At 46.7% G+C, this 27,394-nt stretch overlaps 1 protein-coding gene across 2 annotated transcripts in view; it reads left to right on the top strand.

The window, feature by feature from the left end:
* The first annotated feature begins 8,949 nt into the window (after nucleotides 1-8,949).
* Nucleotides 8,950-27,394, top strand: part of LOC139753485 (protein Wnt-5b-like) — a 512,552-nt gene continuing 494,107 nt past the window's right edge. For both annotated transcript variants that reach the window (XM_071670054.1, XM_071670048.1), the window contains exon 1: nucleotides 8,950-10,723. The gene's annotated coding sequence lies outside the window, so the exon portion shown is untranslated. The remainder of the gene's footprint in view (nucleotides 10,724-27,394) is intronic.

Raw genomic sequence — 27,394 nt, 5'->3', positions numbered from 1 at the left:
ATTTCTTGCGACGTCACTTATTTATTGAAAGATGACATAATTCGCATATTTCCAAATGTATCTCTATTTTTGGTTTGTTTTCGTTGAATTCAGTTGGGTTGTTTGTTAGTGATTTGTGCTGTTCGTTAATCGCGTTAATTGGTGTGTGTGTGTGTGTGTGTGTGTGTGTGTGTGTTTTACTTTGGTTTATATTGTTTCGTTTATGTGTTAACGTACCTGTACATTGTTCTCTGCCTCGTTAACCTTCGTCTGCATTATCGTGTGCCTCTTTAACCCTTCGTCAGCAGTTATGTGCCTCGTTAACCTTCGTCTGCATTGTCTTTCTCTTTTATCTCGTTAACCTTCGTCTACAGTGCTGCCTTGTGCCTAAAGGATTGTTCACATGCTCATATTTGTTTCGTTGATTCCAGGATACTGTTGTCTCTTCTGCCTATTCATCAACAGTACTTTTATTGTACTCTGTAGTACATTTACGTTACTCTCCCTCCTCTACTTTCTCACCCACAGATCCTTTACTTAACTTCTCGTGTTTCGCCTCCTCGCCAACATGTGTTCTAATGTGGTTCATCTCTCCTCCCCCAGGAAAGCCACCGCAGCCTCCCCAGCTGCAGAACGCCTGGTACCAAAGCTCTATAGATTAATCCATGCTTAGAGCAGAAACTCCTCCTGCGGTGCCAGGTTAGTGGTCATTAAAAAGTTAATACTGTGTGTGTGTGTGTGTGTGTGTGTGAGGATTTCCAAGGGAATAAAATATTTCGGTGTGGGAGGTCAGTCAACTCCTTGTACATTCAAAGGGCGAATCCTTGCAATTTTTGGCCTCATTGAATTAGAAACCAGTATTTGTCTTGTGCATTGAATTAGAAACCAGTTTTTGCCTTCTTATGCAGTCCTAAAAGTTTACAAGTACTGTAAACACACTTGAGCACATAATGGTAGCTGAGTAGATAAGACAGGTGGAATACATTATCCAGTCTTGATTATGATCGGATCGGAGTTTTATTTCCTCATAAACTTAAGGTTTCATTATTTGGATACGATAAACAACGCACGTCCAGTCGGTGTTACACTTACTTACAGTGATACTTAGCTCTTAAGTGATGTAAAATGTTACTACTGCAGTGGAGGTGTTGTGTAAGGTTGTTCATACACACGCTCTGCCTGCCGATTCCCCCCCCCCCCCCCTCATGCAGTTTGCAGGAGTTTGCGTCTGCCATTAGCTGGCTCTTTGTTGACAGAGAGAGAGAGAGAGAGAGAGAGAGAGAGAGAGAGAGAGAGAGAGAGAGAGAGAGAGAGAGAGAGAGTGAAAAAGATGAAATGTTGTGTATTGTTAAGTGATCAGGTGTGCGGAAGTTCGCTTGGCTGAGTTGCCAGTGGCGTCGCCATGCTGACGGTAAACTGGTGATGTGGTGTTTGGCTCCTTAATGGTGGGTTGTTGATGCGAACGTGAGCGAGTGTAAAGTGGTGAGGTGCTCTTTTTGATAATGGTTTGTAAGTAGCTCATGAGTTGGTGTCGACTAGAGACTAACCTGGTGATTTAGGTGGTCGCTCCTCATTAGGTATGATTTGGTTTGTACTTCAGGCGAGGGTGTTGACGTGATCTCAGGACGTGGTACACTGGGGTCGTGGGCGCTGTTCTTAGGATTCGGTTGGAAGCTCAGGCGTTGATACCAGTGAACCAGCATTATATCATCACTCCATCCCCCTCATTGTATAATCTACAGTGAGAACTGAACTGCTGTCAGAGTCGGTTATCACACACACACACACACACACACACACACACACACACACACCCACACACACACACACACACACACACACACAGCCGCGAGTCGGCTTGGCAAAAACTCGAGCCTTCGAATAGCTAGGACCCCTCGCCGTGTTACACGCACACTGTGTCTTGTACTGCGTCTCTCGGTCCTGTTAAAGAGATGAAAATACTCATATAATCCTTATATGACACGCAGGAAAGTTTTCGTTAACGTTATCCAGCGCAGGACGCTGGCTGGTATAGGGTTCACGAAGCGACTCGGGTAAATGATTCTATCAACGTTATTAATCAGATGTTGAAGGTTAAAAGTTTCTCTCGTCTTGGCTCCAGGGCTTCCACTCGGGGGGGGGGGAGAAGGGAGGAGGATCTATAAACAGGGGCTCTTGAGATCAGTGTCTCTGCGTTCTCTTCCTCCATGTGACGGCACCGTTTGGGCGCGTCTCAGATCGCCAGGACATCTGCGATTCGCCCTGATAAAGTCACATTCCTGAAAACTTGCATGAGGCGTCACCCCCCCCCCCCCCCCCAACTCTCCTCCTCCTCCTTGAAGTCTCGTCTTTTGGTATTTATCCCCGGCTGTTCCAGCGGTATTATCCAGGGATGATGTACATGACGGAGTATCAGATACCCTTCTCTTGATGTGTACTTGTTAAATGTTGTGTATGCAGTTGCAGATGCCAGAATGCATGCCTGATCAGAATTCGCTACGTCCCGGTGGTCCCCCGTCCCCTCCTTCTCCTCCTCCTCCCACCTGTGGGGTAGCATGTCACACGCTTGCTCCCTCCCTGTCGGATACTTGATAGAGCTGAAAAGACCCGATACGTACGAGATTCGCGGTTTTGCATTTCTCATAATATATGATAGAGTGCCAGGGGCGCCTTGCTGAGGTTTTTGCTGAGCGTCTTGCACGCGTCTTATGGTGGACATTTCCATGCGAAGAATTAAAGGATTTGTAGTTTTTTTCCTTACATTATTTTTCCTCGCGTTTCTTGCGTCCTGTAAGCTTAGGCATGAATACTGTATACCTAAGTTGTTAATTATTTTCCACAACGATATTCAGGGAAGATTTGAATATTTTTTCTTTGCATGCGGCGGCTTTGAGAAAAAAAAAGATAATGCCGTTAAGACTGTGATTCTTTATATTGCACGTTTGCCTTTAATTGTATTTGATTTTCCCAACGAAATTGCCTAGATTTAGTCAGTTGTCTGTAAAGAGCTAATAGTAAGGCTGTCCAAGAAAACCATCCACCGCTGCTCCGTCACTAGCAAATTCATTTAAATGCTGCTCAAAAGCTGTATTAATGGACATTAACTTGGTATCTTGGATTCTTGCTTTCGCGAAGAGCTTGTTAAACACTGTGCCAAGCAGTGTAGCCATACTAAAAGAGGCGGTAAGCCCACGGTGTAAAACCTGGAGATAACAGTCTTTTGTTTTTTTCCCCCTCTCCCGCTGTCTGACTTCTCTGTCATTTGGAAACAACAGACATTAAACATTCTCTCTCTCTCTCTCTCTCTCTCTCTCTCTCTCTCTCTCTCTCTCTCTCTCTCTCTCTCTCTCTCTCTCTCTACTTACAGCAGCAACAACATGCATTCATCCCTGGCCAAATAGCCGATCACTTCTCGTCTTTCGGGTTCCATCACATTATATGCGGATCGGATTTTGTCTTTGTCTTCTCTCACTTTTTTTTTCTCCTGTCGTATGTTTGGTAACATTTGCGATATCATCTTCGATTCATCACCCGAGACTTCATTCTCATGGATCAAGCCTAGGGGATTACAACCTTACAGGAACACTGTATGTCTCAGGCTGTCAGTATAGTTACACAGCTCGTTTTCTCTTTTGGTCCCGTTATCAATTTTCTTCACGCATATGATATACAACGTACTGGTGTATATATATATATATATATATATATATATATATATATATATATATATATATATATATATATACACAAAACTTTTTTTAGAAGCTTTATCTTTATGGCAAATGTATACGTGTGTATTTCATGCAGATATAACAGGCCTGTAACCTTCGGCTGGTCTACACAATATGGGGTTTTTGAACGTCTAAGTATTAGTATCAGGAGATAGCACATAAAAGTCCCCCAATAACAGGGGTGTGCAGCAGCAGCAGCAAGATCAAGACCCAGTAGACCTCCAGTTAGTTGCCAGATAGGAAATTTGATGCTAATGGTCTTAGCGATTCGATGCGGTCGTCAATAGTGCTAATCCGGAGTGCCTGACGCCGTTGATGTGGCTATTGTGGCCGCCGTGTGTCTGAGCGACCCTCCTGAGGTCAGCCCGCGCGTGGAGGAGTTTCAAAGAGGGTACTGGCAGTTTATCGCCCGACGGTCGTCAGCTACGGAGAGGAACTGCTGATGAGCTATTGTAGTTTGTATCGCCCTCCTCACAAGGTGCCGCACAGTTGCAGTTTATTCCAGTGGTCTCCGAGTCAGCGGGGTTAAGTGGGAGGGAAAGACGATCGAGTTCGGCGGAGGTGCTCGCCTTGGATCGAGGAGGGGATTTTGCTGCGATGGAGAGGATATGCGGTTTAACCTCTTGAGCAGGACGGTACGACTTAAGCTCTTGAGCAAGACGGTACGACCCCTGAAGACGTCGGTTCGACCTGTGGGCATAACGCCCAAGCCTTTGGTCTGTGCCTTTAGGATCAGGTCGTCACACCCAAGGGTCGCACAATCGTGCTCAAGTGTCGGACCATAGTGCTCAAGGGTCGTATCGTAGTCCTGACGGGTCTTAACGTCGTACCCAATGAGTTGACTCAAAGAGTTATGGAACATCACCCGTCTTTAATACTTACCTTTATAACAGTTCTTCTGGGCTCAAGAAGGAAAAGGGATGTCCGTGGTTCTGTGTAAACTTATCCTTTTAGTTATAATCACTTGCCTTATATATTACAGGGCAGAGAACCTTTCTATTACAGCTATGACTCTCACTGTAAACATGAGAATTGCCTTAACCAACAGAATGGCTATGGTTACTATAGGAAGTACTGCGATGGTGGCAGAATCAGTATTTACCACACCAAATCACCATAGATAAATTGTCATGCTCAGCATTACCATAGAACCACGAAATGTCCATGATCGCAGACACCGGCGTAACCACTTCACAACCACCAGTGACATCGTTAGAATCACCATGACCCTCCACTGCCACAACGGCTATCACGAAAGCCACAACCGCAGTCAGTCACCGAACGTACCCGCCATCACAGCCACAGGTTACAACCACCACCATGATAATAACCACTGCTACATTCACCAACATGAACCGCGTCCAGCCTTAACGAGGTTGGTGGCCGAGTGTTGGGGGGTAATGGGACAACCTGTAGCTGCTACTGAAGCCTCCGCCCTCCCCCCTGGCTGTTTCTGTGCTCACTCCTCCTCCTCCTCCTCCTCCTCCTGCCCATTGCATATCTACCTACGTGCCGTCCCCCACTGGGAGCGTTACCGTTCAACGTGATGCTTTGGTGCATGGGATCGCTGGGTATGTTTGCTGGAAGTGCTCTGCCCACATCAGAGAAATTAGTGGTATCGTTTCCGTTTAAGACTTAAGAAGGTTTTTGGACTCAGGGAAGGGGAATGTGTGTTATTTCCCAGAGAGGAATCGCTGGTCAGGTTTAGAAAATTTTGGAAAACGTAAGGATGAAATGGGTAAAAAAAAATCATCTGTCGCAAGTGGGTAGTTAGCGAGAGGCGTAGTAGATGGCAGTTTGGAGCACTAGTCTGGGATGTCACAAAATATGTATCTACCATCAGTCAGTATGCCAATTATAGCTGGTAATGTAGGTATTAATGAAGAAAGACCCCTAAATGCACACGCCAGAGATTAGCACTTGACGTTGAATCCAAGACATTCGATTTGTAGTTGTCTTATGTTAATGATCTTGCTAAACTTTACTCCCTCCCCCTTTATTGTTTTTGTGTATCAGTATTCGCTATTAGATGGATGATTCACTGATCTGAAGAAGAGTAATCATTCTAAGTGTTTAAAACTTTCGTCAACAAATGGCTTAATAAATAGCAGACGCAGACGCTGCCGACTGCTCCAAAATGTAAACATTGCAGCCCCTCTCTCCCGGTGTGGGTGTAGGGCCTGTCCATGTAGGTGAGTAGCGTGTCAGTTTAATGGATATTAAATGAACCACCGATATGCGTGTAGGACTCAGAAAGACGACTCTTCGGCGTCGCATAGATACGGTGCTAATAGGCACAGATTAGCACAACGGAAAATCCTATAAGATCAAATACAGCTTAGGAGAAACTCCTAAAAATAGAAACCCTCGCACTTTAATATATGTACGTCTGATGGATTCAAATTAATCATGGGGGCTTGACGTATGTATATGAATTAGGAGACAAGTCGTTGATGGGATTTCAGGTATTAAATTGTAAACTTGCCGAATGCAATCAACCCACTGCGTCGAGGACCGTGAATTAGAAGTCACGTCACATCTGACGTCTTCGTCTTTGACGGCGGGAAGACTATGACCCAGCCCCTGACCACGAACATTAGTACCTTGAGCTACGCAGGAGAAAAAAAAGAACAAAAAAAGGCTCGTACTTTTGCAACATAAGCAACGTCATTACGAGTTACGGTGACGCGCTGCGTGGGCAGCAGAGTTGAGTGTCGGCGATGAGGAATGCATTTAGAGGCTGTTGCTGCCGCCGGCGGTGTTGTCGCTGCGCTAATGGTGTTTACGGTGTTGCCTGACGCCGCCAACCCGACGTTATTTATGGGGGGTGACTTGAATGAGGGGGGGGGGGGGGGGGAGGAATCAACCATTCCCTTACACCTGTCCTGCCTGTAAGGAGTTGCAGCTGATGGTGCTACGGCCTTCGTTTAGCGTACTTTGAATCCGAGCTCGCTAGGTGTCAGGTCTAACTACCAACCAGACTTTTAACAAGGCTGACCCTATCCATAGTGACTGTCGAACATTCGTTTCTCTGGCGCCGGTTTTACTTTATAGGAGTTTGTGTTGGAGAAGTGTTAAGCTCGGCGTGTCGGGTTGGCCCCACGTAGCAGTAGTGGGAGGAGGAGTGATGCTGTAGTCGCATTTGCATTCCAATACTCTCGTATGGTTGTCAGAGCTTCGACGTCGTCCTAAACCAGCGTTGATGTAGGTTCAACTACCGCTAACGTGTATTGACATTCCTCCAACAGCATGGTGTTAGGTCCTGACCCACCTGCGTAGTGTTAATTATTTTTCCCCTCCGCCATGATGTTAATTCCTCTACCTCCATGATGTTAATTCCTCTACCTCCAGCATGTTAGTAATTCCCAGCTACTAGTATATCGTTAATACCTCACCACCATTACGATATAGATTCCCCACCATCACCTCGGTGTTAGTTCCTCACCACCACCACCAGCGTGTTGTTAATTTCACCATCAAGGGTGATGGCAGTGACTCGATATTAACGTTAGCATTTAAAACTTTGAGCAAGATGGAACGATCCGTGGTTCTGATGGCCTGGCCTTTTGACCTGATACTGAGTTATCATCACCGGTGATCGCCTCATCACCTAAGTCAAAACTCGTTTTTCACGCACTGGGAAAATGTAATCTCAGTGGGTTGAACGATGTGGGTAATTTTCTCCCGGTGTGTGCTGGGATAGGATCAGGCCAGGCCTCGTAGAAACTAATTATTTTACCTCATTTGTCTTTGCTCATTATTTTGTCTCTTACTGTTCACTTATCATTTACTACCTTCTCTTGATGGCTGTAAAGATTTTAGGTATAAATATTTATTGTATACTTAGATTAGTGATCATTGTAATTTGTTGATACAATCTCGTTTCTTACGATAACATGTTTAACAGATCGAATGTTTACTGAATCTACTGGATTCATATGATAACTGGAACCCTTCTCTTTGTATGGCACATGGAGTGTTGTAAGCACTGATACCATTGCTCAAAATAAAAGATGTGCTCCCCATATATGTCCCGTCTAACAGCTCTTTGGTGTTAAATGGGTGACTAAGAGAAATGGTATTTTGTTTCTTGATGTAAAACGTTACCAGATACTACTGAAAAGGGAGCATCTCCAACGGCATCAGGATAGAAAATGGGGTAGAGTGACTGGTTGAGATAGTTGTAACCCCCAAAGAAATGTCTTGAAGTTACTTTTCATGAAGGAGATATACACCAAGCCGAAATAGATAGCACTGCTGAATGATACGAATGATAATATTATTTACTATATGCCGACTGAAAGCACACTTACATCGATCCAGAAACCATTCTCGACACATGACAGAAATCGAGTTTAGAAGAGAAAGATAAAAAGAAAGGATACAGATATCACGTATGTTGGGAATTGCACAAGTATACAGATTTTGATGTTAAGGACACGTGCAGAGGGTGGATAACTCGCATCTTAAAAGATACTGGACACCACCTTAGATTCCAAGAAGGAGGCTAGGATCTGGAAAGCTATGAGCGAGGTGGATAAGCAGGTGTATATGATGTGCGAGACTGCAAGAGGAACGTCATTTGAGGAAGCTGAGGAAAGAAACATGTCGGGATTGAGCTGAGCGTAGGAGGTGTATGGGAGCGGCAACTGAAAGGTCGCATACCAAACTGGCGTCACGGGGAAGATGAGATTTTGTTTTTGTGGTTCGAGGCGCTAGAGATGCCGTCTAGGCAGACCGTCGACTCTGGTGCCTTAAGTGGAACTTCACCAGGAAAGTATTCAAACCACCAACTCGGCCTCTTGTTCTGGCAGGCTTCAGAAACCATTTGAATACCCCCTTTGAAGCGTCGCACGCGAAGACGAGAGAAGGAAGCATCCGAAGATTACAATAGAGAGAGGGAGAGAGAGGGAGGGATGTGTTTCTCGGTGTACTACGCTTTGTCTGCGCCCTTGGCTGTTGTTGCACGTAGGAAAGTTTACAGCTAGTATCTACAGGTTGTTACGCAGTGGTTGTAGTAGTAGCAGAGTCGTTGCGGTTGAGTAATGAAGGCGATAAGAGGGAGGAAGGTGGAGATGTCAACGGTAGCTGCGGCGGGTGGTGGTGGTGGCGCGAGAGAGTAGCGGCGGGCGGCGGCAGTGACAGGTCTGGTCCGTGGGTGAGCTGGGCACCCGGTAACCTCCCCCCTCTCGCAGGTCCCGCGGCCACAGAGCTCACCACCAACCACTCGCCCGCCGCACCTGGTGGCGAACACACGCTCAAGCCCACCCGCGCCCACCCTCACTCGCGTGCCCTCCCACCAACCCGTCGGGAGCCCACCACGACTTAGTCTCGGTCCCCTGACCATCGCAGGAGCCTTGAGTAGGGCGTGCGTCGCCCCTCCGACCACCGTGAGACCTACAGAAAGTGTCACTTGAGCTCCTCCTAAGCTGGAACACGTGTTCATGTGTTTGTGTGTGTGTTTACCTGTTGTCTCTTGAAACAGAGGCGGGAGACCTGCTGTACTTACGTTCCGAGTTTAAAAGTGGCCCCTTGAGTCTGCCCAGGGATCAGAGTGTAGCGGACAACGTGTCTGTGTTTCGTGCAGGAACCCTGGAAAACTTGTTGATATCTGACGTTCACGACACGAGTCCTCAGCCTGTTGTCTGCTTGGGTGTCTCGTTTCGTCGAGTGATATTGTGAACAACGCTCTAGCAAGACTTCCTGTATCACGTTTGCCGCCAGTGTGCACCATTGTGTGTGTGTGTATGTGTGTGGAGAAGAACCTAACCTAACCTTTACAACGGTAAGTGCGTCAGTGTCAGACGAAGCAGTCTTAGTTGTCCGCGAACGTTTTGTCATCGTCAGCAGAAAGTGTCACTGTTAACAGAAAATAGCCAATTGCGTCTGCCAGGAGCGATTTCGACTAAGGATTGTGACAAAGGTCGAGTGTTTCTCTTAGCGTCTTGTGACAGCCACCTAACACCGCACCACACCCACCCACCACCCCATCCCATCGTTGGTTCAAGGCGACGACGCTCTCTTGGTGACAGATATCCTGTGGAGGGGCCTTGCAACGTAGGCCTGACTGCGTGGCGTTGTCAGAGAAAGAGGATCAACAGTTTGTCTGTAGGGCCTCGCGTCAGTGTGCGTGTGTTCGGGTTGATCTTGGTTAAGCGTGAGGCCAGCCGTGTTGGTAAATTAGTGATCAGTGTTTCCCGTACGAAACAGTCGTCAATGAGCCTGTCCTACTGCTGCTAAGTGTTGTCATCAGGCACCGCAAGAGTGCATTATACAAGCTGGAGACATAGATGTTTAGCAGCTGGTGACATTATTCCATCCACAAGGTCCTCTAACCTCGGTGGTGCAGTATTTTTTTTAAAAAAAGTAGCCGCTGGTGATAAGCTTGGGGGTATTAACGTGCTGTGTGTAGGGTCGAGGTTGCCCACTTGACCGCTTGACTGCGGTCAGCCTGGCTTGAGTGCTCGTGAGACCCAGGCCGATGACAGCCTGGGAGCAGAACACTTCAGTGACCCGCCAGCCACAGGCGTGAGGTGAGAGGTAGATAGCTTAGCAGATAAGAGAGAGAGAAGAAAAAATTGGCAGAGGATAAAGAATCCAGTGGTGATTATTATTACAGTGGAAAAAGAGAAAACGTATTTATTCCCCCTTTTTTTTGGCTGGGGAAAATAAGCTAAAGACTCGTTTTCCCCGGTTGTGGAAAGATATTAAAATCAGTTACCTGTTGGGATCTAACGTAACAGAAATTGATAGTTGGCGAGAGAGTGGATTAAAGTGAATCTGGGCGAGATCATAAAGCCTACAAATTGGAGTTTCGAGTCCCAGACACCAGTGAGGCGACGCTTTCGTCTCTCCGCCTCTTCCCCTGCCACCTCTACCCCCCCCCCCTCTCTCTCTCTCCTCTCTCTCTCTCTCTCTCCTCTCTCTCTCTCGCCTCAGCCAGGCATCGAAGGATCCCCGGGGGAACGGACCATCATCACCACTGGACCAGTAATCTTCACATCTCTAGTAAGGTAGGTCCACTTACTCGTGCTTAGGGTGGTCCACCTGCATATTTATGGTCGCAGATTCATATACGAAGCACCGGCAGCGGTGATGGATTTGTTGGTTTATGTAGTTAGATGCCTGGGTGCCTTACATTTGGTATGACAAAAAGACAACAGTTAGGCATGTAATCATAGATTCCATTTCTCAATATTTTTTTTTTCCCATCAACTTAAAATTGCTAGAAGACTGCAAGAGCAGAGTCGTCACTTAGAAAAGACTTACCTATTTTTTTTTGTATGTGTGTGTGTGCGCTACCCTAAGAAGCCGAGGAGAATAAAAAAAAAAGAGGATATTGCCAAACCTCAAGGTTAGCCGTTCTTACCCTAGGTGTAATTTGCATATCTATATTTTGTATTGATTACACAACCCCCCCCCCTCCTCCCCCAGAACCCCTTTAATGGAGCTCCAGCTTCAAGGCTGACCCTCCAATTAGGAGGAGGGAGATGATGGACTTTTTAGGAGTGAGGTCCCTCGACGAGATTCAACTTTAGCTTCGTCGAAAGTGACCACTCTCTCCGCATAATCCCCCCCATATATATATATATATATATATATATATATATATATATATATATATATATATATATATATATATATATATGTAACCATATTTAAAGCACTTACTGTCCGCTGTTTTGGTGCGTGACCGTTCGACTAAAATAACACCAGTGTTTACGTTTAGCATCGCGGTGACGCACCAGACTACTCCTGGCAAACGATCGTATTTACTCTAATATATTCCTCTCCAGGAGCTGTCATGACCTGCTACATTTGAGAACAGCCCTTATGAATACAAGGTTTTCATCAGCTTTTCTCTCGTTATCTGACGTAATAAGTGTCAGTTATTTTTGATGTAAGGAGTAGAGTTGTTTGTCCTTTTCAACCTAGTTTCATCAATGTCACTCCACCTTATTTAGGAGAACGGGTGTGAATACATGAGTAGGATTAGATAGACACAGGTTCTGATGTGGTTTCATGATATCGCTGCGTGTTGTGGTATTCTACTGTTTATATCAAAGTTGATACCTCTTGAATTTTTGAAGAATATTCATAGTTATATTGGAATAAGAAATGTTTTTTAACTGGGGGTTATGTTTCCTTCCAATTTCAGTTTGTTGACTGGGTGTATATATATTGGCTATATGGATTAGAATTTTGAGGTAACGAAACTGTAACATTAAACGGCACAGCAGTGGACGGACTTTTGAGCTTTCATTGTGTCATTCGCGGCAAGGATGTGCTATAACTCCAGCAGATATATTAGCAGGGTTGTTAGGTCACTCCTGTGGCAGGTAGCCTTTTACCACCGTCATTGACAAGCGACGATTTCATCACACCGAGTCGGGCAAGTCCCGTTTAAGCACAGAGTCGGTCATTTATCGCGTGGATTGTTGTCTCAGCGAACGTATGAGCATAACGTCTCCTAAAGACGATGATGCGGGCAAGTGAACCTCTGTCCTGGGGCGTGAGACACGGTACTATCAACGTGGGCGTCTTTCCCCCCCCCCCCCCCCCCCCCCGAGCTTGGATGATAACCGTGGAAGCGTTCTGCTGTATCCTGAAATGTTAGGTGGTGAGTCTTAGGTTAGGTTCGGTTTCCTGGGCAAGTTAGGTTACGGTTAGTTTATATAATGACCTAAAAAAAAAAGCCTCAGTAATTTATGCAAATTAGAGCAAATCTTTTCACGGTATTTAAAACAGATGAAGGACGACTTTCCGCTGCATTTTGCTGCGGTTACTCTTGTCATTTTCCCTCCCCCGACAAATGTTGCGCCAGTGGATAATTCACACGCTCAGGACCCAGGTGTCCGATGGGCGACCTCATACGTCCACCAGCCAGACCCACACGTCCAATATATCCTCGCCGACACCTGACGTCTCTGTACCCACGGTGGGTACGATCATTGTTCGTACTAGCCCTAAGAAATCGCGAGGAGCGGACCTGGGTTGATCAAGACGCTGGTCAACCCATGGCAAGTGTAGTCTCTCGCACAGCTATTGGTCTAAGTGGGGAGGAAGCTCAACAAAGCAGAGGAGCTTAAGGCACCTTTACAGTCGTTGTTCTCAGTGGGATGGAAGCTCACCACAGCGTAGGAGCTAAGGTACTTGTTTCTACAGCCGTTGTTCTCAGTGGGAGGAAGCTTGCCACAGCTGAACCTGTGTGCTATTATACCTATTGTTCTCCAGTGGCTGGGAACTTACTACAGCCGAGGAACAAAGGATCACCAGGAACTTACGAGAGTGGGGTGCCGTCTGCAATGGGGTGAGCATGGTCCAGCTAATATACATGATAGTAATAAAGGAGGAGGGTTTTTTTTTCTTGGTACAAGAAAAAGAAAAATACGTTTACCTTCGTACTGTAAGATAGAATGTTTAAGTCAAAGTACGCATTGGTAGGAAAGCTGTGAAATATGTTGGCGATAAATGAGTTAGGCCATCAGAACTCACAGGGAAGAAGAAGAAGGAGGAGATCGACCGTGTCCACTAAACCCCAGAATTAAGGAGGAGGTGATGGGGGAGGGGGGGAGGAGGGAAATTAGACGAGCGTAAAGAAGCAGCTTTAAATTAGAGTAGGAAGGAGCGACGTCCTTGATAATTTGAGTAAACCGTCCTAAGCACCGCCTGCTGCGTTCATTAGCCGGGGAGATGGGCAGGACGACCCCGCCCTAGCAGGCAAGCAGGCAGGTAGGGTCAGCCTCGTTACCCGCTGCTTGTCCTCTCGACTCGGGGACTCAGCGCTGGCATTCCTCCTGCTGATCAATTTGTAGCGGAGGACGTAAACATTTTCCAGCTGGGTGATCGAGGTCAGTGCGGAGGGGCGGGGTCAGAGGTCGATATGAGCCGTGGAGTCAGACGCCACGGGAGAGGGAGGGGGCAAGATTCGTGAGGCTGGCAGTACACAGTTCTTGTACCAATTACTGCTGTCTTCACCTTTTCCCTCAGTCATACCCAACCAGTAACACTGAAATGGATTGACTTGAGCTGTGAGCGTCAGGGAAAGCTGGTCGCTGGACCGTTAAATTACATTTCAAATACTGTGGTTAGATTGCGTTAGCGAATTTGGTGATTGTAAACGAAACAGTTTATCGTGTATGTATCTTTCATGGGCATGTAATTTTTTGTGAAATATATATATATATATGCGAGCCAGTTTAGGTGAATTCCCCCGTTTTTAAGGTTAGCTGCTAAATTCCAATATTCTCCTTCCGTATTTCACGGACGAAGTGAATGCTTTACCCTTATGACAAGAATAACGCCATTGCTGGATACTTGAATGTGAGAAAAAAATATATAATACAACGTGGTCACCATGAGGTTTACAGATGCCATATGCCTTGAATTTAACCTCTCGCCGTGCAGGAGGTTCGAATGTGTGTAATACACGTTGATAAACTATCAGTTGATTAATTAAGTTGTTCACAGTAAAAAAAAAAATCAAAAATTAATTTTTAGGACCATAATCACACAGTTTTAACCACAGCGTACCGAATTTCCCCGCCGTACACAAATCACAGATAAAAATCAAGCGTAAAAAAATCCACCCCGCCACAGCACGACATTCTCTTCGATCCTCCTCCGTCAGGAGGCTGTACATACGTTGCGAAAATGCTGTGTAATTTGTCGGATAGGCGTTACGCCAACCCACCCACCCCAAAACCGGCATCTCTTCCTAGAATACGTCACGGTAGCCTAGAAATCGGGCGCGCACCACATTATTGTACAGTGTTGCGAAGGCTTATCGTTCTTCTGGTTAGAGATTATTTTTCCCCCCTCCTACGGTGCGTCAACACATCCCTAAAGTCCGCTCTCTTGGGTGACGTACGCTACATATCTAATCTCGTGCTGCGTACTCGAGAAAAAAAATTATTTTCTCAAAATTTTTCGTACGTTACACGTATTTGGGAAAATAAATACTGATATTTCTTATCATGGCACATCATCCATAAGTCTGGTACCCGCGTCTTTAAATACGTTACCTCTTTCCTGAATTTTTATGACGCTTGCCTCTAGGTAAGCACCCCTTGCCTTATTGCGGTGCTCGCTCGCGAAAACGTATTCCGACCCTGATTTCGGCGCTTCGGCCGCCAAGTGCTACACGCCGAAGAATAAGATATTCCGTAAGTGTATCCCACACCTGTTCATATACGACTGACGGCCTCTTGGTGTCTCATCCATATAATAACATAGTCACTCTCTCATGAGCCTCATAAACTCTCACAGGACTTTCTTGCTTGAAATCACATCAGTTCAGTAAGAACAATAGGTTTCCCACTGTCTCAAAATCCGATCGTCCTTTTCCCCGAGGTATGCCACCCGATCCCGAAATCTGGCACCCGCTATCGAAGAAGATCCGGCATCTCTATCGTATGGGTGATCGCTGGGCGGTAATGCACGGCTCCGTCGTCCTCGCTGTTGGCGTCGAGGGACGACCCGATGCTTGCCGACAGCGGTAAGCTCCTAATTACACATTCATAGCTAATTCCTCCCTCACTTGGCGGTGATTAATTGAGCCCATCTCGGCCATGTTTCATCATCACTCAACCTCCCTACCCTCCTCCTCCGTCCCAGGCCGCTGCCTACCCGGGTGAGGAGCGTTGGCGTCAGTGCTGAGGGAGAGAGGTAGAGGGAAGGTAGGGTAAGGTGATACAGAGGGTGGTGTAATGTGATGGAGAGGGGGAGAGAGGGAAAAGGAAACGTGGAGGAGGTGGATATTGTAGAGGAAGAGCGAGTGGGTATAGAAGAGATGATAGATAATGAAGGGATTAAGTAAGAAGTCTGTGACACTGGCCAGAATTTATCATTTACATCAGCTTTGTAAATGCACCGATGCTGGTTTACATGAATAGCCTTCCGTGAAAATGAATTTTTTACACATAAGCGTTCCGCTTTCTTTGGAATTTCGCAAGGCGATGATAATGGCGTTATCAGGTCCCGGATATTTCATGAGAGTCATATTTATTTTCATGTTACTTTTTCCTACAGACATTTTATCAGGCGTTGTGAAGTCTTACGTGGGTATTGCATAAATATGGCCTATATACATTTTCTTATTACATAATGAACATTGCTACAAGTCTCGTCTTCACTGTATCAACTTGTTTGACCTGAGAAACATCGGTGTTGCTCTATTTTATTCTTTATTTTCGTTTGTAAACGGCATTTTGTGGTTTTGGTAGTGTGTGCCGTGCATACAATTTGTGCGGAAATTTCAGCCAATGTAACATTCACGCTGTGAACTTATACACCGCTAGTGTCAGTTTGAATTGTATTTTACGAGCCGGACTGTGAACTGTGCCCTGTTAGCGGCAGTGTGGACGACCCGCTACCAGCGGCTGTGTGAACTATACACCACACCACCTGCAGCAGTGTGAACTGTGCGCCACTTTCGGCAGCGTGTGCTCAACACCATTAGCGGCTCAGTGAACTAAGCACCATTAATGTTAGGCAGTGTGAAGTGCATGCCACTAGCGGCAGTTTGAACAAGACGGCACCAGCGGCAGTGTAAAATAGACGTTGTCGACGGCAGTGTGAACTATACATCACCGGCGGCAGTGTGAACTATACACCACCGGCGGCAGTGTGAAATTTACTTCACCGGCGGCAGTGTGGACTGTACACCACCGGCGGCAGTGTGAACTATACATCACAGGCGGCAGTGTGAACTATACACCACCGGCGGCAGTGTGAACTATACATCACAGGCGGCAGTGTAAACTATACATCGCCGGGTTCATCGTGAACTGCTCATCACAGGCGGCAGTGTAAACTGTACATCACAGGCGGCAGTGTGAACTATACATCGCAGGCGGCAGTGTGAGCTGTACACCATGTTTAATTCATGGTTTTGTAATTAATCTTGGACATTAATCAGGAGTTCTTGAATAAAGTCATGACTGTAGCATTATTCATGATTATCTTTTGTTCTCACATAGGATCTTCTTTTGTTGCTATTCTTGTTTACATATTTATTTGTTGGTAGTTACGCAGGGAGCCAGTTTTGAAAGGGTCCCGGTGTAGTATCAGGGACCCTTTGCCAGGGGCTGCTGCATCTCCAAGGCTGCACTACAGTCAGTAGCAGGGGTAGGATAGACTCCTTTGAAACCAGGAGTTCTTTGACGAGACACTTGCTCGAATTCATCAACTGACGATGTATCAGCCTGGCCAAAGATGACTTTTCGCTCCGAAAGTAACCCCATAAAGGAAGCAATATATATATATATATATATATATATATATATATATATATATATATATATATATATTTTTTTTTTTTTTTTTTTTTTTTTTAAAGAAGGAACAGAGAAGGGGGCCAGGTGAGGATATTCCCTCAAAGGCCCAGTTCTCTGTTCTTAACGCTACCTCGCTAACGCGGGAAATGGCGAATAGTGTAAAAGAAAGATATATATATATATATATTCAGTGTTCTCAGGAATGGGTACGGCTTGTCGCATTTTATAGTTTTTTCATAAATGGTAAATTTTTATTTCTTGTTAGCGTCCTCGTTCGTTCCTGGTGGATCTTAGCGGAGAACCAGCAGGAGGCGTCGGGGGAGGTCTCGGGGGAGGGGACTCATTTCCCCGTAATACAGCAGCTGAAGATACGGCTGGCGAGGGAGGCTAAATCTGAGCTAAATCCCCGCAGGTTTACGGCCATGCACACTCCCCAGGGCGGGGGGACGTGTCATAAGGGATCGGGATTTCAACCCCCTCCATCTTCCTCTCCCTCCCACGAGCACACCCCTTCAACAGAGGTCTCCGTCGCTTCCCTCCCCTTCTCCGCCGCCCTTCCCCGCTTTCTCATGGTTCTATCGTTCCTCACCCCTTCCCCTAGCTTTCCCGCCTTCTCTAGCCCGTCACATCCCTGGGCCTCTCCCTTGCCCGAGCCTTCCACTCCCCTTGGTCTTCCCTTACCTGTTCCGTCCTCACGCCCGCCCACCCCTGACTAAGACGCTCCCGCTAAGCCGTGTCAGCACGTGTTTGTCAGACCACAACTTACACGTGTTACCAGCTGTTCCACACGGGTGTGGATGATGCGGGAGAGGCAGGGAGAGTGGGAGAGAAGAGATAGAGAGAGAGAGAGTGAGAGGATGCTGTCAGTGCTTTACCTGGCCTTTTCACACAGGGTCCTGGGGATTTCACATGTGGGATTTTAATAAGGTGTGTCGTGTTGGGTGTTTCCGTGGCGTTGTTAGGCCGGCAGTGTGGTGGTGATGGTGGTGGTGGTGGTGGGTGTGTGGCGGTGAACACCGGGCAGGACTGGGTAAAGGTTTGGCGGTAAATGTTGGCTAGGGGCTGGACGAAGGTCTAGGCGACAAGCATTGGATTGAAGGGGACGGAGACCCGACGATGAATCCTCGGCGGACGGAAGTCTAGCGTTAAACATGAGGTTAAGGTGGACGGGTCTGACGGTAAGTGTGGAGCTAGGAGGAGTGAGATGATAGTAGTTAAAAGGACGTAGGCGGATAAGAGTGGCTAGATAAGGGGACTGTGTATGGAAGTTGTCTGCTGATGCTTGTGGGACTGCGGTGGTCACTGGGTGTGGTGGGAGTAGGCGAATAGAGGAGGCAGTGAGCTGCGTAGTCGGATAGTGACAGCATTGGGCGGCAGTGGATGGTCTGGGGCGGCGCGGACGGCATTGGGAGGCATGGATGGGCAGGGGCGGGTGGCACCTGACGCAGTGATCCCTCCCTCATTTGCTGGGTAATTAAGTTGAAGATTGACTGTTGCGCCTCTCCAGCAGAGCCTGGTGCCTCGAATGATCTTGTTTGTTTCTTGTTTAGATCTTTGGTCATTTCTCTCGTGTTCTCGTTCCTCGTTTGAGTTTCCCCCCTTACCTCTTTGTGCTTGATATATCTCGTGTCGTTTCATTTCTTTCTTATCATTTCACAGGTGGACGATCTCGCACCGGTGTTTGTTGCAGTAACCCTTACTCCCGTTTTTCTTCCATCATTATCTCATTTATCTCAGTCGTGTTGGTGGTCGTGTTTCGTATATCTCTTCGTTATCTATTTCGTGTATTTAATTATTGTGTTGTGGCTGTATCTCTCTTTTATTACATTTTTATCTCGCTTTCCGATTGTTTACATCACACTTGTTACCTGTCCTTTCTGCTTATTCACGCGGGTTTCAATTTAGATCTTCTCTTCTATTTTCCATCATGGTAAGTCAACCTTTAATTTTCTAATTCTCTGCTTCTTGTCCTTAGCTTCTCTGTCTCTGATTTTTCTCCCTTATATCATTCTTATTTTCATTTAGCCATCCGTTTTTTTTCTTTTTTTTTTTTTTTGCTGTTGTATTGGTTTCGTTAGAACTCTGGCTAATTTGCTTCGGCTGTTATCTTGCGCCAATCGTTACGCCCTTCCTCCTCCTTCTCCCCATTGTCTCCAGCATCTTTATCTCGCCTTTTATGGGTGAACGAGCATAAAATTAAACCTGCCGTCGTAAGTACCGTCCTAACAGCGTCCGCACCTGATCTGGGTTTGACTGGCCCCAGGGGGAGGGCGCCACGGCAGAAAATGGCACATCTCTGTTGAGACAAGTGAAGTGCTCATGAGAGCCGTAGAGAACCAGGTATACCCCAGGGTTGAGGATAGAAGACTTCAGGCGAATTCAGTCCCAGTGAGAGGACAAAGGCAGAATTCTGCATGGTGTGTCATACAACGGCTTTGCAGGGTTTATTAAGTCACATACGCCATAAAATAATGTAAATCTAGATGTTTCCAAGTAACAGCCATTGGCATGATTCTGTTTGGTGTACACACGAAGTGACGAGGCCTCATTAACATTCGGGTGCATCAGAGGGTCGGTCTAGAGGCGGTTTGATGATGGAAGGAGTCGCTAGGGGTCGTGGGAGTCTGGTGTCGAGTTAAGAAGATTCGCCGGGCGTTCCTCAGCCTGGAACGGAGCCTCGTTCACCGTTTGGCGACCGTTGCTACCGTCAGCCTGGAGTCGCTTGTCGCTCGAACTCCGTTACCAGCTTCGGCGACCCCGCCACCGCGGTTGCCAAGCCACAAGCAACATATTTAATCAGGATATCAAATTTTCCTTCTTCCCAGAAAGCATGCACGACACCGTGGGTCCGGGGTGCCTGTATCTTAAACCAGCTTAATCGTTAGTGATTGTGGAGGGAGAAGAATCTGGCCACGATTATATTCAAATTTTATGGACAATATGAACGTTTAATGATAGGGTACGATGCTTCCACAATAAAGCTGTTTTACGTATTTTTTCCACATATTTTTTTTTTCTTTGAGTAGATTCGCAGGCACAGACGTCAATCGTGTGAATGTAGTGTAAGAATTACAATGATGACACGGTAGTTATCGTGTTTTACGTGTATGATAGTCCGGTTTATGAATTGTATTCGCCCAATTTGGCACGGTTTGGCAGGCAGTAGTTACGCGTTCCTCAACGGAGGTCTTCGGTCCGTCTCTAGGATGAGGGGGAAGTTATTTAGAGAGTTCCTGAGCTCAGCTTGAGCGCTAGTGTTAGTCATAGTTCGAAAATTCACTCTCAGGAAGGCTGAGGTAGTTTTTACGGACCGTACTGGTGTCATCCATTGTCCTGCGGAAGGTACTGTTAGTTATGAGCTGTTGCACAGAGGAAGGTACTGATAGCTTTTAGCTGTTGTAGTTATTGCTTGACGTACAGAAGGTACAGACAGCTATGACCTACGTTACAACCGAAGATCCTGGTAGGTCTTTGCTGTTGGACGTATGGTATCGGTAGTTTTGAGGTATCGTACAGGAGAAACAACTGGTGATATTGGATCTTGTATAGTAGAAGGTACTGGTTGTTAGTTATTAGTTATCGTACAACAGAAGGTACTGAGAGATAACTATCGTGCAGTGGTAGACACTGGTAATTATTAGCTATCGTACAAGTCGAAGGTGCTGAAAAGATATCATCTATCGCATTGTCGAAGATATGGTAAGAGGTACTACTTGTCACACAATAAAGAGATTCACTTCAAAGTTCTTGCTCTGTTCGTTGCAGTCTATATAGGTCCTTGAGGACGTCCTGGTCTAATGTTGCCCTGAGGACGAGCATTGAGAACAGTGGGTCAAGCGAGTGTGAGCAAGCGCCCAACTCTTTTGTGGAAGACCTTAGATACGCTAGAGTGAAAAATACTCATATGGTTATGCGTTTAGGCGAGAGGTCTTACTTAAAGTCACGAACCTCGTACGACACGAATGTTCAAAATGATGTTTTTGATCGAAGTGCGAAATTTTCTGCTTAAGTGAGTATTAAGCAGATTTTTTTCTCATTTCTACGTGTTTAGTCAGTAACAGTATAATAGAGCGATTTGGTAGTTCGGGCGCAAGGGTGAGTGATCCCGTGAGAGCATCTCGTTGTACCGCTAGGGAAGGAGCCTGAGACCTTACGTACCCACCTCGCCAAAACGGAGAGGTTCCTCGCATGATGACGCTGAGTGTCGACGCTGAGATGCAGACCCTTGGCCGTCGTATGCGTCGCAAGGCGCGACCAACATCGATCATGGCTCTGTTGGAAAGGCCTGGCGTAATTGCCTGTTTGTACAGTTGGGAGAGGTAGTTCTACAACGTGTGAGGCACCATAATTTCTTTTTTATAACGACCGACATGACATCGGCTCAACCTGCTCCAGTCGTGATCCTACTTGGACGAACAGATAATAGACTAAGGGACCGAAGAAAAAAAATAATGAGTGAAGGAAATTAATCAGAGCTCCACGGGGCCTTGTAGACCGGACTCTCAAAGGTAGGAAGGTCTAAGCAAGAAGGGAAGGACAAGAGGAGGAGGAGAACACCACGACTTTGTCCCTCGAGGATGGGAGGGACCATCGTCACAGTTTGTTCTCTCCAGCCTCATGAATGTTCTCCGCTGACATAAAGCTTTCTGTGTGTGTGTGTGTGTGTGTGTGTGTGTGTGGGTGTGTGTGTGTGTGGGTGGGTGTGGGTGTGTGTGTTTTATGATCTGTATGTGCAGAAGGACGAGGCAAGCAGACCAAGAGGCAGGACCAGGAGAGAGAGAGGAACCCCTTCCTCGGCTACCAGTCAGTCGTGGCTCACGCCGGGAGGGAGAGCGGCGGTGGGAGGGCCTGCCTGGTTATCTCTGCGTCAGGAGGCCGCCGCCGCTGCTCTATGGAGACCCACGTTGGCCTCCAGGCCAGGGAAAATAACCAGGTTCGGTAATTGTTTATGTGAAAATAACGGCCTGTTTAACGACTCTCGGGATCAGGGCTTCTTTTCGGCCCCACTTTGTCCGACGGCACGCAAAAACAACTTGAACACACACACACACACACACACACACACACACACACACACACACACACACACACACACACTCACACACACACTATAAAGAGGGATCGTACTTGTTCATGGCCTCATGAATTTCAGGCCATACGAGAAATAAAATGCAGTTGCATGCCTCTTGAATGAAGACAGACCGTCGAGAGTAGGGAGAACAGATGGTGTAAAGAGTTCTGCTGAGGACTTGCTGAAGAAGAAGAGAATGAGTGAGTTAGCCAGAGGAGGATGTACACCACCTGCCAGTTGTGGAGAGCAACTGAGAGAGAGAGAGAGAGAGAGAGAGAGAGAGAGAGAGAGAGAGAGAGAGAGAGAGAGAGAGAGAGAGAGAGATTGTTGCAGAAAAGAAAAAAGTTAAGATTGATATGTATATAAGAGACACGGGATTGATGAGTCAGATGGTTCTCGATTGATGAACTCCCCTTTAGATAGAAGATGAAAGAAGAGCTCCTCGCGTGAGTTGTACGTAGGGAGGAATCATCCCTCCACAACTTAAGAGGTTAGACAGGGAAGTGATAGATTCGAAACCTTGATACATACATTCTTTTGTAATCAGACAAGGAAAATATAATCTTGTGTGTGTGTGTGTGCATGTGTTCAACCGGGTGCACAGCAGTCCACACTTTACCTGAGCAAGACTTAAAAGATAAATATTTGATACCTTTTTTGTTACTAACACACTGATAAATGGAGGAATCATCCACTCGTAAAGTGTGTTCATTATCTGTGCAAACTGTAGAAGAAGACTCATTTTTCGTAGAATGTACAACTGTACAAGATTTATTCTTCGTTGAAATCCGTGGTCGCAAGTGTGGCCACACTTGCCGCCAGGCCTCGTCTTGTGGTCAGCCGTCACGGAGCCCGTGCGTCGACCACCGAAGGCGGTCTCCACCTCCGCCAGAGATCTCACCCGGAAATAGGGAGGGTCACCGTCATTAGATACGAACACCTTGAGGCTGGCTCACGTAACTAGTTTGAAACATCGGTAATGATTACTTTCGGGGCCGCCGAGAGCCACAATCATAACGCCGCTACACGACTTCGCGTCCCCGCCAGCCTTCGCTGAGCGTGTGACTTCGCACGGCGCAGATATATGGGCTGTGGGAGCCCTGGCAGGACGAGCTGCCCAAGGTGTTGAACGACGGATACCTTAAGCACGACGGTGCGACCCTTGGGTATGATGGTCCTCAAACGATCAGGTCAAAATTAAGGCCTCCATAACCTGGGTTCGCATCGGGATTACTTTTTAGATCATTAACACCCCTCAGACTGAGCTGTCTGAGGCGCTGTCAACACGATGATCGTGTCTACATCGTTTTGGCATGTCTCAGATTAGCACGTTCTAGACCTTACCTCTGGAACTACTACTTACAAGTCGAAGGCCATATAAAAAAAGGTCGTTCACACATGTTCCCTCTTTGGACGATGAAAAGACACCCTGCGCATACCAGAGTGGTAAGCAATACCTTGTCCTCGATACCATATTTTGGTATTTGCATGTCTGATGGTCTGTGTTAAGTCGTCTGGGACGGGAGACAGTCCTTCAGGCAGGCTGGTTTTGGTGTCCGTATAAAGCCAGTCGAATTTAAATAATTTATACAGTGAATGGAGATCGTAAGATGTTAAGATACGGTGATCTTGTATCAGTCCTGGAATGTTTAGAGGTCAGTGGCTATAAGTGTTTCACATGAATTTCAAATCTTCGGAGGCCAGGGTTTTATATTCTACTGGGTCCTTGTTCTCACGGGTCGGCCATCGTAGTCAATGGGCTTACGTTCGTTTACGGAGCTCTGTTTTACGGAGTTGTCATGGTACTCAGGGGTTTGCGTCGCGTATGGCATGATACTAAAGGGATTACGATGTCTCTCTTGGTACTTGAGGGGTTACTTCACGTAGATCATGGTACTTAAGAGGTTTCCTCGTCTGTCCTGGTTATTCACGGGTACCGTTACCTCACGTAGATTATGGTACGTCGTCTGTCATGGTGCTGAAGAGATTACGTTGAGTCATGATACTGATTTCAGTCATGGTACTGTCATCCTGCTGAAGGGGGTTAGGTTATGCAGTCTTGAGGTTAGTCTTTTAAGTCATTGTACTGATGTGGTCGGTTAGTTGTCATTGTACTCATGGAGTAATCCATTTAGTAAGTCACTGTACTCAAAGCGTTAAGTCACCTGCTTGATATCATTATTCTCGTGGTGATGTGGTCGTACACGAAAAGGTGACGTACATCACACTATGATTATACATAGTTGTACTCATAGGGTTGTCGGTTGTGATATTCAAGGTATGCTGGGACATTATACACTGATTCGGTGTACTCCTGAGGTTGTCAACCCATTCAAGGGGCTTACGATTACGTCGTGCAGTGAGTACATTCCTGTACACCGATGGATGCCATTGGACAAGAGGGTCAGGTCATCGTTCTCCACCACTGTGGAACAAGAATATACAACTTGAGTGGGCTTGTGGGTGTTTCCGAACCGCTGACATCTACAACATCATCGTCGGTTGTAGAATAAGCTAATAATGATTTCGTCAAAGCTGTAGTGTGTGATTGGGACGGGTATAATTTTCTGCGCGGGGCGGTCCAAATCGAAGTCATGATTTATCCCCAAGACGTGGTCGGGGTCCACCTCCTCGATCTCGAGCCAAATGTTGTTGGATCTCCTCCATACTCTTTTTTTTTTTTTTTTTTTCCATCTTTATGTCTGCCTGTCATCTTGTTCAGTTGGTTTATCTTACTACTCCCATCTCCAAGAAGGCTCTCTCTCTCTCTCTCTCTCTCTCTCTCTCTCTCTCTCTCTCTCTCTCTCTCTCTCTCTCTCTCTCTCTCTCTCTCTCTCTCTCTCTCTTCCTGGATTTCAAAACCTTACTTATTTTTTCTCTTTCCCCTGGATGTGGTGTCCCAGTCTTCGGTATTCATTCTTGCGGGAGTAAAGCAGTATGATTAAAGGCTTAGACACCAGTTCCTTGTGTCTTCGTCTGTGTCGATCTGACACGGCGAGATCACCCTGAGTCGTACGTTGCAGTGGGTTCTACAGCCATGAGGAGGGAGATAACCCACGCCCTGGTGGTGATGCCTTAGAAACGTTGGATCCTCGAGCTGATCTTGAACCTCGTAAACGGGAACCATTCGATCTGTGATGGAGCGTCGCAAACACCGCATTAGCAGCATCTCATATCCTCCAGCCTGTGATACTCGGCACAACCTCCTCACACTTAGTATCATCGTCGACTGTGATATTCGTTGGTCTTCACTCCTGCAGCGTGTTTCACCTGCGCCCATCAGACACCGGAGACCATCCCCGTGACACCTAGGCATCGCCGTGTCGTCATGAAACAAAAGCGCAACCCATCTTCACCTGCCTGGGACTCCTTGTTGCTCTTCCCAGCACCCATCCGTAGTTCCGGCCTCCGCCGCCCTCCCTTGCGATGTAGGAATTAAGCAGCCATAAGCGACCATAACGCAACCCGGTGTACACCACAATGGCACCATAAATCGCTCGCTCAGGCCTCGGCTCAACGCATGCAAAGCATACATTATGGACAGAGGACCTGCGCTGCATGCATCGTTGCTTCTCCCAGACACCATGGGCCGAGTGTCATTGCTGACACATTGCTGCTCTTAGCGGAGAGTCTTGGTGTGTGTCGTAAATGATGCATTTATTTCTGTATTACTTTTATTCTATTCCTGTATTTTGGTTGAGGAGTTAGTCTCCTTTCTCACAATCCTCTTTTCATGCATTCAATTGACCTTTGTATGTCATCGTCTGCACCAGCATTCTACGGGAAACCTGTTATTGTCTTTGGCACGTCCTTTTGACTTTTAACTCCCCCAGAGCCTCTTATAATGTCCCCCACGCAAGAAATACAGAAGGGCCATTTGGGACTAACCCCATAGTTATAGAAAAAGACATCCCTGAATATCTTAATAGAAAAGGATATCGTAGAATATCGTGAAAGAAAACGGTTTCCTAGAATGTCTTAGAAAAATGATCTCCTGGAAAATCATGGAATAAAAACATACTCTTGACTGTAAACCAATCTATCAATTGGATGGCCAGCAGTCGAACTTAGGCCATCTGAATAACAGCCACGATGAGCTAAAAAGTTAATCCATTAGCAACTTGAGAAAATATTTGTTGGAAACAACAAAAAAAGGCAATCTTGGCTTTCCCATTTCCATTTTCGATTACCCCCTCTCTGGAATTCTGCCCACGGTAATGCTTGTCGGTAGGTACACGCCCGTCCGATTGCACAGACGCCTGCTTTGAGGTACTCTCTGCTACGGCCAACGGATTCAAACAAGATTCTGGAGTGATTTATTGCGTATCAAGTTCCAGCACCTCTCTTATTATTTTTGGAGTCAGACGGCGGAGCGTTCGTGTCATTCTGACATTTACCTCAGTTATGATTTTTTTTCGTTATTATATAATAAATTCCCGACGGAGGCGTAAATGTCCGCCAGTACTGAGAATCTATCTCATCACGGGAAGCCGTGGAGCGGAGCAGTGCTAGGCAGCGCCCAGAAGTTTAGTGGGAAATTGAGAGAAAAACCGTGGTGGTCTTCCCATAAGGCTGAGTGTCACAACCCCAGTCCATTACCCTGCCATCTGGTGCTCATAAATACCGGGCAGCCTCATTACGACCATTCCTGATTTGCGGCTGGAGGTGTGTGTAACTATTGACGTGCACTGCGCGACGTCTTCCGCTCCGTCGACGATCTCGGCCCATCGTCCCCGCGTTCGCACTAGCCGCTGGACGTCTGCTGGAAACCCCCTTAAAAGGACTACCACAGTCCTGGAACCACTCCCCCCCCCCCCCCACACCACACACACACACACGTCTCACGTACACTTTGGTGAGTTATTTGACGAGGACAGGTTCGCCGGCGTCGGCCAAGGCGGTGGTGCGGACGTGGGAGGACGTGATAAAGAGCTGTCGGTGGTGGAAGGTGGTCCGCGGTGGTAGTAATTGATGGTTTATTAAATCAACCGCAGACAAAGGGTGAAAATACGCAGTGAAAATACATACAACAGTAAACGAGGGAGAGGGGGGGGAGGGTGTGCTACAGAACGAGAGGAAGGCGTTGATAAGTAAACAGTCGTTACCCAAATGCAAAGGTCGTGGCTGATATACAGTTTGCTAATTACTGATGATGTCCACAATGGTCAAGGTGTTTGGTTTTTGTGGTCTGCACGAACAAGGATGGGCTCAATGGTGGTGTTGATTGGTGTTGGTGTGATGATTGTATTTTGCGCCGTGTTGGGGTGATGGAGGTGGTGGATGCTAGTGGATGGTTGTGAAACTGGTGTGTGGGAGTGGTGTGACTTCAGCTGTGA

The sequence above is a fragment of the Panulirus ornatus genome, chromosome 14 (assembly GCF_036320965.1).
Source record: "Panulirus ornatus isolate Po-2019 chromosome 14, ASM3632096v1, whole genome shotgun sequence".
In the NCBI taxonomy this organism is placed as follows: domain Eukaryota; kingdom Metazoa; phylum Arthropoda; class Malacostraca; order Decapoda; family Palinuridae; genus Panulirus; species Panulirus ornatus.
Note: the sequence above shows the minus strand (reverse complement) of the source record. Positions and strands in the feature narration are given on the sequence as shown.